The sequence below is a fragment of the Myotis davidii genome, unplaced genomic scaffold (genome assembly GCF_000327345.1).
Source record: "Myotis davidii unplaced genomic scaffold, ASM32734v1 scaffold50, whole genome shotgun sequence".
In the NCBI taxonomy this organism is placed as follows: Eukaryota; Metazoa; Chordata; class Mammalia; order Chiroptera; family Vespertilionidae; genus Myotis; species Myotis davidii.
In genome coordinates, this window is record NW_006282004.1 from 263,832 (window position 1) to 275,640 (window position 11,809).

At 37.6% G+C, this 11,809-nt stretch overlaps 1 long non-coding RNA gene across 1 annotated transcript in view; it reads right to left on the reverse strand.

Annotated features, from left to right (window-relative positions):
* Positions 1–2,392: 2,392 nt before the first annotated feature.
* Positions 2,393–11,809, reverse strand: part of LOC107183111 — an 11,658-nt gene continuing 2,241 nt past the window's right edge. The window contains exon 2 of the long non-coding RNA XR_001513885.1: positions 2,393–2,761. This is a non-coding gene — a long non-coding RNA (uncharacterized LOC107183111). The remainder of the gene's footprint in view (positions 2,762–11,809) is intronic.

Consider the following 11,809-nt stretch of genomic DNA (forward strand, 5'->3'; position numbering starts at 1 on the left):
CAACACAAGGTTGAATGTTTTTGAGTAGAGCACCCAGCAACATGCCAGGAACTGGGCCCAGAATATCTATTGGGCTTCACGCCTCAATAGTTTTGTCTTTTTCATAATGAAAGCCTCATTCAGGAAGAATACTTTTCCTCTAGCTCCAGATTTCTTGAAAACCCAAAAGAAGACCAAGATGCTATGTCAAGAAAGTCAACGTGGACAGAAACACATCTCTTCTGGGAACACAACGTCCGGCACAGGAGCACCATATCCGATGGACAGTAACAGATCATCAGGAATAAACACTCCACATTCTACCCAGTGTCTTTCCAATGTTATATCAACAGTTACACTGATAGTGCTCTTCTAGAATACAATTTCTCCCTTCGGAGTGTATTTTCACCAAGAAATACTTTATGAGAATAACTGCAAGTCCTAGTCCATGTTTGGCTATACCTAGGAAGAAAAAATAATTGAAAGAGCTTTGTTTTTGCTCATTTTAACTAAGAGAGAAACTAGGCTGGGTGAGTCCCTCCTCTTCATTCCTCTTTGCCTAAGGATACCTCTTCAGCAAAAACACTACAGGCTTGCCATCAGAGAAGACATTAGATCTTTGAGCCCTAAAAACAGTTGGAAGTTCTCACTGAGAGCCCAAGAGACAGCTCAGGGGGAAAAAAAGTAACTTTATGTGTTTAATGCGTCCCCCCAAAAGGGGATGAAATAATAAGAACCTATAATGCCTACCCATACCTCCCCTCCTTCAAACTCCTCTTTGATTTTCCTGAGAAAGCAAGTCCCCTCATTTACTTTATCGTCCCAGTCTAACTGTAAGACATTATTCTTAACATACTACTCCTAATGTAAAACATAAAAATGGTCATGTATCCTGCTCTCACACTGTAACTGATTATTCAGAATAGCCACAATCGACAAAATAATTCAAAGTCATTAACTTTAGAGACAGTCCTGAACCATCACTGGTTCCTCTTCCTCCAGTCTGTCTGTTTCAATTCAAAGGAATGCAGACCTGCTTCTTACCCATCTCTGTGTGACTGCTAGTCCAGTGTACCTAGCTAGACAAAGGGTGTGGCTCAGGCATTTCAAAAGCCCCCACAGCCTTCCTGTTCATCCCAGGCCTACTCAATTATCTGTCCTCAAGCACTATGCTGACTTCTAATGCCTGTATTCAAAAGCCCCCACTGAATATCAAATAAATTAGAAATTCTTTATCTGGCACGATTACACTTTTCAAGCCTGTAAGCCCATCAGAAGACAGTGAAACACACATTTTTGTAACCACAGGGGCAGACAGCAAGATACTTATTTCTTATAGAATATATGCAAAATGAGAAAATTCACACTTTCGGTGTAACAAAAGAGAAATACCTAATTAAGCATTCCATCACAAAAGAAGAAAATGTCTTGCTAAGATCAATGAGTAAATTTACCCCACCAAATAACTTTCTAAAGATTTAGTTAAATGTTTCCTAAGTTTTTAATGTTATTATTGGCAAAATTAAGGACTAAAATAATTTATTTATCTACAGCTATTTAAGAAGCAGAACATAAAACTCATGGATTAATAGAATTGAAAAATCAATATTTTCATTTCCTATATTATTAAATACATCAATTTAATTCAAGAATACCACAGTGTTTATTTCTAAGGTAATAAATTTTTTTTCTGTGAAACCAAAAAACAAAACAAAAACAACCTACACTTTTCATCAAGTTATCTGGTCTTGAAATAAATAAGATTAAAAACATGTGCCATGTGCCAAGAAAATTAATTTGCTATGAGAGTTTACACCTCAAAAAACTCCTAAAGTTTTCATTTGTAAGTTGGCTAGTAATAGCAACTATAATATTCCTAATTATAATCACTTCAAGAGTTTAAAGAACTTACTTCTGACATTTCCTAAAAATAATTTTACACAGAAATAAAACCAGAGTTAGAATAACACTGAGTGAGAAAGAAAAATAATGGTCGGGTGACTTCATGTTTTGAAAAATATGATATCCATTTTCCATCCCATCTTCTGTCTTTGAAGTTGTCTAAACTATAGAGCAAACCACTCAAGAAAGTTAACTAACCGAATCTGTTCAGAACTACATTATAAACAACTCTAAAATAACTCTGCATTTATCCAATACTTGACTGAGAAAACACAACACAAATTTAAGGAATATCGTTAAAAATACACATTTTTACTCATGACCATGTTATATTATTAACAGACTCAGTCCCTCAAAATTATAAAATATGCTTTCCTAGCAAAGTTGGGTCACTCCACACTCTATCAAATATTAGAAAGAAACTTTCCACTCCTCTGACGTGTAACTGATAATAGCACTGACTAATCGCCCCACACCCACACTCTTCCAGAGGTACTTGCATTTTTACAGAGACTCAAGTCTAAGGAAAGAATGAACTTTTTCTGGAAAAAAAGCTAGCTAGACGGTAACTGTTTTAGGCTTTTCAGGCCAGGCTGTCTCTGTCAACTCAATTCAGAGTCTGTCATGTGAAAGCAGCCACCAACAATACGTAAGGCCTAAGGCTGGCTGTGCTCCAATAAAACTTTATACACCAACGACAGGCTGTGGGCCAAGCATGCTCACCTCTGTGTAGGCAGGGGATTAAATTTTCAAGTTTGCTGGCTATGTCTCTATGACATGAAGGAATTCACTTCACTCCTTTTGGTACTTCCTTCCTCCACTCAGGAGTCCAAACTAGATCAGGGATTTTCACCATGTTTTAGTGGTGAATCTCCTTTTGCTAATAAAGATAAAAGTGTGCAGGTCGGGCTAGCTGTCCACACCTCCCTAAAGGGCACTGGGAAGCTTCTGGGGCCAGCTACAGGTCCGTGAAACAACATGAAATCCACTGGCCAGCTGATCTCTAAGGTCCATTCAATACCAAGAACCAATGTTGCCATATCTGTCTTCCTCAGCGTCCTACAGGCATCGGGAAAAGGCGAGGGAAGCATTCTATGGATTAGGGGTCTTTGGGAGACTCCAGAAATCACACTGTCTCCTTCAATAAAGAAGAGCAGTTAGAAATCAAAATTAAAAAATAAAACAGGTGAAAAGTAGAAGACAATGGACATTTTAATGATGTTGGTTCTACCAATCCATGAACATGGTATGTTCTTCCATTTGTTTATGTCTTCCTCTATCTCTTTTTCCAATGTCCTGTAGTTTTCCAAGTACAGGTCTTTTATGTCCTTAGTTTATTCCTAGGTTTCTTAATTTTTTGGTGCAACGGTAAATGGGATTGTGCTGTGTTTTTTTTTTCATTTCTCTTTCTGTGAGTTCATTATTGGTATATAAAAAGGTCATAGATTTCTGGGTTTTATTTTGTATTCTGCTACATTGCTGAGTTACTATATGTACTTAAGATGTCTCTTGCTAAAAAATGTATTTAAAAAACAAACAAACTTGAATATGTTTTATTACAGCTTACTTTTTTCTAAAGTTTTATATACAATCTATACTAATAATAGCGGAATATGCAAATTGTCTGGGACTCTGTCACAGTAATTACCGAAGAGCGAACAGCAGGCTGCATGGGGCAACAAGGCCAGCACATGGGGCAGTTGGGGGCGACCAGGCCGGCGGGGTGGGGAGCAGTTGGGGGTGACCAGGCCGGCAAGGAAGGCAGTTAGGGGTGATCAGGCTAGCAGGCAGAGGCAGTTAGGGGTGATCAGGCTGGCAGGGGAGGGCAGTTAGGGGCAATCAGGCAGGCAGGCAGGTGAGCAGTTAGGAGCCAGCAGTCCTGGATTGTGAGAGGGATGTCCTGGATTGGAGAGGGGGCAGGCTGGGCTGGAGGGGACCCCCCGCCCCCCGCAGAAATTTTGTGCATGGGGCCTCTAGTCATCAAATATTTCAATGGAGCATATGTAATCTATTTCTGACACCAGCCTTAAAAAGTTAACATATTTGCATGTTAATCATTTTACAATTAAAAAACAAGTATGTGGTCATGCCCAGCCAGCATGGCTCAGTGGTTTCGCGTCAACCTGTGAACCAAGAGGTCATGGTTCAATTCCCGGCCAGGGAACATAACCAGGATGAGGGCTTGATCCCCTGTGTGGGGCATGCAGGAGGCAGCCAACCAATGGTTCTCTCTCATCACTGATGTTTCTATCTCTCTCTCCCTCTCTTTTCCTCTCTGAAATCAATGAAAATACATTTTTTAAAAAACAAGTAGTCATATCTATTAAAATGGGTCAAGGCTAGCACCTCTACATAGTAAAAGTTCATCAGCAAGTTAGTTCTAGATTCTAGCATTGAGTTTAATTTTGCAATTTAGTTTAATTTAAATTACTGTCCTTGAAGATAGTCAAAATCTCAAAGTAATGAAAATCTGCAAAATAGAATAAAAATGTTATAGGAGCCCAGAGGAAGACTTTATATACTCTTAAATACCAGTGAAATACCATGTACATGACAGCTCAAAATATAAGCACCAAGGTGATTAAATTTACAAGGAGACAACTGCCTGATACTAAAAATAAGTTTGTTCCACAAAGTTACGTTTCTATAAAGGAGGACTTATGTGCTGCTGAAACTTAACCAAAAAGTTTTCAGCTTTTATTCAATTTGCTACTAATATAAAAGGATATAATTACTTTTCCCCAGTATCTCAGGCTCTCAGGAAAGAAACATCAAGTCTTCAAAGAACATTTTTAGCTCCTATTCTGTGCTAAGGAGTGTCCTAACTTAGGATCCTAACTTAGACTACAAACTCAGGCATTTATTAAACACACCCCCACAACCAACTTATGAAAACAAAGAATATTTTTAAATGACAAATACCCTCAACTTTTTCCAATAACATTTCTAGCCATTAACTTCTGACAGCAAATTGTTTAACTGATCCCACCACACATTAAGAGCAGTTTATATACATAAAGCTTGAATGCTATCCTAAAAAGCCCAAACTAAACACAACTGCTCTAAGGCAGAACACAGTACATACTTAAAGTTTACTATTACAGCTAATCTTGTATAACATTCAAGATGAAAACATTTTTCTTAAAGACATAAGTTTATGATATAAATATGAATTCAACAAATTACAGAAAACTATTTAAATGGTTATTTTTTATAAATACTTTATATACAAATGTATATTTATTTATAAAAAGTGATGATTCATCTTTGGGGAGTGATGACAAATTGAAACTTGAAAGTCCTAGAAAAATGACAAAGTATTACTACAAGGAGAAACATGAGAACACACAAATGGAACATTTTAAAAATAAAATAAAATTTCCAGAATTTTAAAAACATAGTAAATCAAAATCAAATGAATTTAGAAAATGTAATCTTACATTATATTGTAAATCAATATTTCAATCAATAGTTACCATTTAAAAATAATTTTATTTAAAAATTAGAGTCAGAGGTTAATGGGGGGGATGAGGACACATTTGTAATACCTTAACTAATAATAAAAAAACATATATTAAAAAAAAATTAGAGTCAGTGTTTCATTTACACTTATAATAATGCTCACCCACTGGTATTTTTATCTCTATTTTCAAGTAAGAGACTGCAGTTCAGAAAATAACCATATAGTACTTAACAAATGAACCAAGAAGTTGAATATATCTATATTACTCCATAATTATAGCTATAATCCAGTAAGACTTTCAAAGAGGTCTCCTGAGAATCACTGCATAAACTTATTACAATCATCTATTTTCTATGCAAAGTAAGTCGGACAACTACTATCAGCTTGTATCACTCATTAACCTTAATCTCTCTCTTTCTTGCCCTTCTGTAATATACAGGCTTAAAAGCAAAATACTCAAATTCCCAGATTCCTTGGTAACTAGAAGTATCGGTGTGATACAGTTCTGACCAATAACAAGTACCTAACCTAAGAGGGCTTCCCTCCTGGTAATTACCACACTGTTGTCTATGTCTATGAGTTTTTTATTTTGGGGTTTTTTGTTTTTATTTGGCTTAATGCCTTGTTTGAGAAAAGTAAGTCCTTAGTTAAGCCTGTTATGTGTGCAGTTTTGGGTAACCTGCAGACTAATGTGATCCTAATACAATGTATGCTATGAATCAAGCCTACTGACTTGAATTGTGTTATTTATCACTTTGGTGAATTAGTTATAAGATACACTAATGATGAAAAATTATCTAAGGGGACAAGTAACAGCAGAGAGCAAATAAATAGCAACTATTAATAGTAATAATAGTAACAGCAATATTAATAATATAATAACAAATAATGGTATATATATTTATACTAAATAAAAGGTAACAGTAATAATAACAAATATTTATTAAACACTCCATGCCAGAGACTGTTAAAGAACTTTAAGGGCCATGAATGTATGTAACCTTCAAACCATAGGATGTTGGTAATATTACCATACCCACCCCCATGGTAAAATTTTCATCAATCCTTGACAAAAACAGAATAATATGGTAAAACAGCTAAATTTATTGAGATCATGACCTTTCTATTTTTATGATATTAAAATGTCATGAAGTGATAATAGTGAAGAACAAGTTTACGTTCATTTTAACATGCTTAGTTGGCAAAATAAGTCGGTGACAAATCAATAGCTGAGCCCAGTGTTTATGAAATTTTAACAGTCCATGGAATCCAGGTTACCTACTCAGGACCAAAAAGCAGTTTGTTTGACACCAAAGTCCAGGGTCATAAACACTAAGTTACATGAAGGAAATACACTAAATAAACTCAAAAGAACTATTCTGTGAATACCACTAAAGATACAAATGTGTAACTACAAAGGAAAACAGCCACCCCAGGATATACAAAGTGGGAACAAGGGCATATAACGTAATTTTACCATGTTGCCTCCCACAGAGCTTCTCTGTGTGATGTAGACTTTAACCATACCAGAGACGGGGGAATCAAGATAGGAATTCCCACCATTCCAACTTGAGTCTCAGATGATGATTAGGGTTTGGAGGTTCTCACTTGGGAATGAAGAACTGCACACACTGTGTCTAAAAGAAGTTTGTGGTATCTCAAACCCAAGGAGCGGAGCAGGCATGCAGATAACATTTGCTCATAAAGCTTGCTCCTCCATTTCTTCCAGCTCTATAAAAGTAGGGGATCAGCCCTGGCCCAGTGTGGCTCAGTTGGTTGGAATGTAGTCTCATACACCAAAAGGTCCTGGGTTTCATTCCCAGTTCATGGCACATACCTAAGTTGTGGGTTCAATTCCCAGTCGGGAGGCAACCAATCAATGGTTCTCTCTCTCCTCCTTCTCCTTTTCTCCCTTTCTCTCTCCCTCTTCCTCTAAAATCAATAAACATATCCTTGATGAGGATATTTTAAAAATAGGGGGATCAGACATGAATAAAGATCAGAAACAAAACTGAAATGCAGGCAAATTCTTCACATTTTACGCCACTGCATTTCAATTTTTTAAACTGTTGAGTTTTTAAAAATCATCTCTAGTTGTTTGGAAGTGTATGTTTGATCAAGCAGTATCTTAATGGATAAAAAATGTAACTCAGCCAAATATTTCTAACAATTGGACCAAGCTTTTTCTAATATATTTGAGTGTGCTTTTAGAAAACGGAGTTTGCAAGACTACATAATGTAAGGATTATGCACCAGAAGAAATCAGAAACTTATTGCCTTAAAGGATTCAAATAGTTCCTTATATACAGAACTAGACAAATGTTAAATAGGTTTAGTCTACACCTAACCATTTTCACATTTCTTATTTTATAAGATTTTAGTTGTTTCAAAGTCTGGCCAGGTCTTTTCTTTTTCACTTGTTTCCTCAAACACAATTTATTACTGAAAGCATCAAACAGGAGGGGGACAAATTCTCTTAAAATAAAGAAAAGAAATGGTTTTATATCTTTATAATTGAAAGCAGTAAATACCTCCCGGCTTATAGTTTATTTGTAGTTATCTCAAACATTAGGTCCCACATGCTTTAATCCATCTTCCAGCACCAATTTCAGTTATACCAAAACAGTACACAGGCCACAAAAACAGCATGCATTCCCCAGTGTTTACCAGGAGAAAAGGTGGGTGGCTAACTAGAGGGGGGCTGAGAGGTGGGGGAGGTGCTCCAGGATTGCAATGCGAAGGTTTGTGGAAATATTTCTACCTTGAGCTGATTTTAAAAGAAATTACTTTTTTCACCCTTTTTGAATCCTAACAGAAAAAGACCTTAAAAGTCTAAATGAAAGCACTGAACACACTCCATTTAGATACAGGGTTATATCATCTGTAGCTATAACTGTGTCTCTGACTAGACTTTTTATATATTTTATTGATTTTTTACAGAGAAGAAGGGAGAGGGATAGAGAGTTAGAAACATCGATGAGAGAGAAACATCGATCAGCTGCCTCCTGCACAACCCCCAACTGGGGAGGTGCCCGCAACCAAGGTACATGCCCTTGACTTGACTCGAACCTGGGACCCTTCAGTCCGTAAGCCGACGCTCTATCCACTGAGCCAAAACAGTCAGCGCACTGACTAGACTTTTTAAATACCTTTGCCACTCCCTTCCCCCCTTCCATTCTCACATCAACCAAAAATAACAATTTAAACTTTTTTTAATTCACAGGAAAGAAAAAGGGGGGTTGGGAGGGACCTACAACCTTTTTGACTTCCTGGATTGACTTCCTTAAGCTGCTACCAAAATTTATTTTCCATTTTGCTTAATGTACATGAGATACATTATTTCCTACACATTTTTTCTTATACCAAATCTTCTAGTTTACTTAAATTTGAAATCATGAAATATTCAAAACTGATTAAATATACTGTATCTTGTGAATTTCTACAAAATTCAGGTAGGATTAAAAATGAATAAATAGCCCTAACCGGTTTGGCTCAGCGGATAGAGCGTCGGTCTGCAGACTCAAGGATCCCAGGTTCGATTCCAGTCAAGGGCATGTACCTTGGTTGCAGGCACATCCCCAGTAGGGAGTGTGCAGGAGGCAGCTGATCGAAGTTTCTCTTTCATTGATGTTTCTAACTCTCTATCCCACTCCCTTCCTCTCTGTAAAAAAATCAATAAAATATATATATTTTTAAAAAGATGAATAAAAATAGTTAAGTTACTGTTTTAGCCCTCTTTTCTATTTATTGGTGTGGTGTGTGGTGTGTGTGTGTGTGTGTGTGTGTGTGTGTCAAATTTCACCACTTGTCCTAATGACTTTTTTTTCTGGTCTCCAGCATCCCACATCTCATTTGGTTATCACATTTCTTTAGTCTCTTCAAACCTGTGACAGTTCTTTAGTATTTCCTCTCATACCCTGGACACTTTTGAGTACTAGGCAGTTACTTTATAAAATGTCCTTAAATTTGAGTTTGTCTAATGTTTTCCAACACTTAGATTGAAGTTTTTTTAATAAGAATCTGACCACAGATGTGCCCTTCTCAGTGAATCATGATGTTGATATGTCTTAATATTGGTGATGTAAGCATGATCACCTGGTTAATTTGGTGTCTGCCAGTTTTCTTCACTATAAAGTATTTACTTCCTTTTATAATTAATCTTGTGGCAAAGATACTTTGAGATTATGCAAGTATTTCTGGTATTTGATAGCATGTTTTTCATCATACTTTCACCCACTAATTTTGGCACCCATCGATGACTCTGGCTTGTAACAATTATGCTGCAATGCTTGCCTACTGGTAATTTTCTATTTCCATCATTCCTTCCACACTTTTAAAAACTGATTTTAGAGAGAAAGGAAGGGAGAGGGAGAGAAATATTCCTGTGAGAAACATGGATCAGTTGCAGGATGCACACTCCCCAACTGGGGATCGAACAAACCTGAAACCTAGGCATGTGCCCTGACTGGAACTCGAACCCCAAACCCTTCGGTACACAGGACGATGCTCCAACCAACTAAGCCACCCCAGCCAGGGCTCCTTCTGCACTTTTTCTTGGAATTCTACTATAACAAGGAACTTCTCCCCCAATTATCTATTTATTGCCTTATTTACTTATATTAGTACTAATGGCTCAGTGCATGAAATTCGTGCATGGGGGAGGGGTCCCCTCAGCTCAGCCTGCACCCTCTCCAATCAGGGACCGCTTGGAGGATGTCCGACTGCCAGCAGTCAGACATCCCTCTCACAATCTGGGACCACTGGCTCCTAATCGCTCACCTGCCTTCCTGCCTGATCACCCCTAACTGCCCCTGCCTGCCTGATCGCCCCTAACTCCCTCCCCTGCCAGCCTGATCTCACCCCCAACTGTCCGACCCTGCCGGCTTAGTCACCTGCAACTGTCCTGCCCTGCCAGCCTGATCTTGCCCCCAACTGCCCTCCCTGCTGGCCTGATCTCACCCCCAACTGCCCTCCCCTGCCAGCCTGATCGCCCCTAACTGCCTCTGCCTTGGCCCCCACCACCATGGCTTTGTCTGGAAGGAAGTCGGACGTCCAGAAGATGGCACATTACCCTTTTATTAGTATAGATGAGCTCAAGAAATATTTTTTCCCTAGAGATTATAATCCATTATTTACCTTGTTGCTCAACTTGTCCTCAATTTGGCCACTGGAACACCTTTGTACATACATCTATTAGATTTCCTTCTGACTTGTAAAAAATGTCACTTCAGTAGGGGAAGGTCAAGTAATTTCTCTGAATGAGGAATCACGGATGGCTAAGACTAATCTTATCACTTCCATTATGGAAAAAAAATGTACATATTGAAATATCCCAAACATATTGTACTATCAATATACCTCTTGCTTAGCCAAGACTTCATGAACTTTGGTCTGTATACATTATTACAGAATTTTCTCACCATTGTCACTATTTAAATCTATCTCATCTTCACACACAACCCCTAACCCACAATCCCCATATTATTGGTATTTCAGGAACATAAATCCAAACTACTCAGTGACAAAAGCAGAAATTCATTTTAGCCAAAAGGTAATGAGACTTATGCTGAGTGAAAAAAAGCCAATCCTTAAAGGTCAAATACTGTAGGATTCCATTTACATAACATTCCTGAAATTATCAAATTATAGCAGTGAAGAACACATTATTAACCTTTGCCAGAGGCAGGGTGGGGAGTAACTGTGGCTATAAAAGGGCAAGAGACATTCTTGTGGTGATGGAATTGTTGTGTATCTTGACTATCAATGTTAATATCCTGGTTGTGACATTGTACTATATAGTTTTGCAAGATATTAGTAGTATCTGCATTCTTTTTTAACACTGCATGTGAATCTACAATTATCTCAACCTAAGAAGTTTATTTTTTAAAGTCGGTAATGAGTTTTAACTCTGCAGTGAATACTCAGAAGTCAGATAAACAGCACAGTGCCCTAACCCCTAGATCCACTGATTGCTAGTTTAGCTTCTAGGAAAGTTACAATCAGGCCTCAGCAGAAAAACATCTAACAGCTAATTCTTCTTTAGGGTCTTTTCCTTTCTCAGTTTTTATGTTAGGTAGGAACAAATACTACCAGCTAGAATAGAGAGCAGAAAGGTGCCAAGGGCCAGATATTATGGTATTTCAATTCATTTAGCTCATATTAAATTTCTGAGAAATTCTAAACCTCCACAATCTATGATTTTCAACTTGCACAAGCGATGGGAAATTACTGCAAGAGGGAGGAGGGTTTTAGTTCCAGTGGCAAAACCAGGTTTCCCCTTCAAGTCACTGACATCAATCACACATCTTATGATTAATGAATGTGAAAACACAGAAACAATAGAGCCAAGAGAATTTAAAATGCAAAAGCTAAACTTTCTGCTCCACCAAAACTACCCCACCCACCACAGCCACACTAAAGATAAATCGTTTCACTGACTGAAGAAGAAAAGGAAGTACCTGAATT